The following is a 3,109-nucleotide window of genomic DNA, read 5'->3' as shown; positions in this document are numbered from 1 at the left end:
TGCTTTAAAAAATTCAATTTTATGCAATAATACTGCTCTGACTGGCTAGAAAGATAGGGATTAATAATGCAGGTTCATAAACAGGCTTCTTAAACACTAGTTGGAGATATTCTGGAGTGGGTGGAAACTTTAAATTGGGAATTATATCAGATGTTCTGGAGTTTCCTTCTACAGCTCAGAAATGGCTATTTAATTCATCCTCCTATTCCTATATTTCTAAAGTCATATGTGCATGAAATGACTGTTTTCCATGTGCAAAGATGAACTAAATTAAGTCTGGATATCCATCTACCCACCTACTCATCAATAAAACCATCCACAAAAATTAAGTTTTTAAACATTTTACAGCTATTAATTAAAAATACATACACGTATACACAACATAATTATTTTAGTAAGATTATCTGATATTTAAAATGTAGTTGAACTGATCATATATGTCATGGCTTATCCTTAGATATGAAACACATTTAATGCATTTTAATGATTTTAATATACTGCATGGTTTGTTATACTAACTGTAAATATTAAATGGTATTTTGCTAACTTTATACTTGTGAGAAAAATATCTAGTATGTATGTGAGTGAAATTTTAATTGAACAGATGTTTGTTACAGGTGAAGACTAAATAATGAAGAAAATTCTAAGTTATTTAAGTGGTTTGTGCTATAATATTTGATTAAGTTCTTCCTAGGGAGCAGAGAATATTTAGAAATATCTACCTTTAGAAGTTTGTAGAAACAGCTTTATACATGAAAAAAATACGAGTTTCTTTACAACTCGTTCATTCAGTTGGTTACCAGCAAAATTCTGTAGTCAATTAATATAGCTTAAATGAAGTGTTCATCTCTCAGCAATCATTACACTACAAATTAAATTTTAGTACACTTCAACTTGTGTAAGTGCCATCAAAGACTGAAGTCCTATTGGCTAAAGCATCATTGTCATCTCAATTGTATTTTTCCCTTTGGAGATGTGAATTATTCCTTTCTTACAATGTTACAGAAAGATAGATTATGAAATGCTTCATTTTTCTGCATTTTTTTAGTAGTTCACTTTTAATAAATTTGAACTTAAATTTAATCTTACATTGATGTCTGGGTGATCATAAATATGTATAATCATAAACTCTTTTCTTATGAGGCTAATTTACAAATAAAGAGAATATATTTTACAATTTATACCTTAAACCTGAGGAAGCCTTATAAATATATGCTGCATTGAGCAAAGATTATACTGATGCATTTAAGTCACTCAATCTTACTTTTTTATGGCCAAATTCTGAATTGTGATCATTTTGAAATTGTAATGTGTGGGTAGAACAGATGTGTAAGGCTTAGTTAAAAATGAAATGCCCATAAAAGTAATCTTAGTTGTCAAGTGACTGTTCACATACAAAGGGGTTTTTATTCACGGGAGTGGATTTAAAACCAAGTCAAAGAACTTAAAGAAATATTTTAACTACATGTTCTTATAGCATGCATGTAAAGCCAGGTGATTTACTAAGAATGGGTATATCCTTTCACAAGTGGAGTTTATTATTGACCTAAGAATGAAGGAATTTATGAAATAAATATGCATGCATATTGTAATCTCCTAGAGGTGAATCTTCTTATGCTAAAAATATAACCTTTTAAAAACTTGATCAAATAGGAAGTAAAAGTTAAACATCTTTGAAAATTATCTTCATTAAACATTCAGCCAAATGCATAAAATTGACAGAATATAATTGACATATTAGCTATAAAAACCAACACAATTGGGTTTTATAAATAACTAATAAATTAATTGAATTAATGTATTGAAAATTTTTCCTGCAGAATGGTTCCAGCTTTGTCTTGCCAGTAGCAACGTAGTCTAGTGCCAGGTTCCTCATAGCCTTGCTAGAAGAATGTGAGGTCATTCTTTTTCATTTTCACCAATATGATAGGTGAGAAGTGTTATCTTAATGATGTTTTAATTTGCACTTCTCTAAGTGAGGATAAATATTCTTACATGTGTTTAAGAGCCCAGTTACATATCTTTAATGTGTTTTCTGTGTGTGTCTTTCTCTTAATTTTCAATTTTTTGCCTAATGTCACTATTTTTTAAAAGTTCTTTATATTATTAGGAACATTAGCCCTTTGTTTGTGGTACATATTGCAAATATTCTTCTCAAGTGTTGCAGTTGTCTTTTGAGTATATGGTGTTTTTTAGCCATAAAATTTGCTGTCATTTTTTAGGTAAAGTTATTGATATTTTATTTATTTGACTTTTGAAATTTAACTAGGAAGTATTTCTTTTATACTGAGATTAAGGAGGAATTAACAGGTGTTTTCTTCTACAACTTGTATGGCTACATTTTTTTCTACATTTAGATCTATAATCCATTTAGAGTTAAGTTCTTGAGTATGGTAGTGAAGTATGGGCCTAATTTTATCTTTTTCCAGATGGTTAACCAATTGTCCCTGAACCATTTATTAAGATGTCCTTTGTTGCCTTGGTAATTTGACATGCCACCTTTATCATGCACTATATAATAAATTTCTATATATACTTAGGGTCTACTTCTGGACGTTTATTCTATTCCAGTGATCTTCTTGCCTATTCATATGCCAGCACCTCACAGTTTTAGTTTATTAATAGAGCACTTATCCCAACAATTTTTCAAATTGTTCTTGCTTGTTGCATATATCAATAGTTCTTTTCTATTCGTGATAGTATTCCAATGTAAGAATGTTTCACAGTTGTTTAGCCATGTATCTGTTCATGGCCACCTGAAGTGTCTCAAGGTTTGTTTATATATTGAGTAAAGATGTTAGGAACATTCTTGTAAAAATTTTTTTGAGGATAGATATTTCAAATTATATTGGTTAAATGCCTACAGGTGGAATGACTGTGATGTGGAATAAAATATTTTGTTTATTTGCTTTAGTTAGTTTTCAAGTTTTACAAGAAACGGCCACACATTTGCCAAACATGGTCTACTATTTTATAATCTCACCAATGATGTGTGAGAGTCCCAATTGCTGCACGCTGTTGCCAATACTTGGTGATGTTAGCCTGTTTTTCTTATCTGTCTTTCTGATGGGTGTGAGCTCTCATTGTGGGTTTATTTTTTATTTGCCTC

This window comes from Mandrillus leucophaeus, unplaced genomic scaffold, assembly GCF_000951045.1.
Source record: "Mandrillus leucophaeus isolate KB7577 unplaced genomic scaffold, Mleu.le_1.0 Scaffold2017, whole genome shotgun sequence".
NCBI classification, from domain to species: domain Eukaryota; kingdom Metazoa; phylum Chordata; class Mammalia; order Primates; family Cercopithecidae; genus Mandrillus; species Mandrillus leucophaeus.
This window is presented reverse-complemented; position numbering follows the sequence as displayed.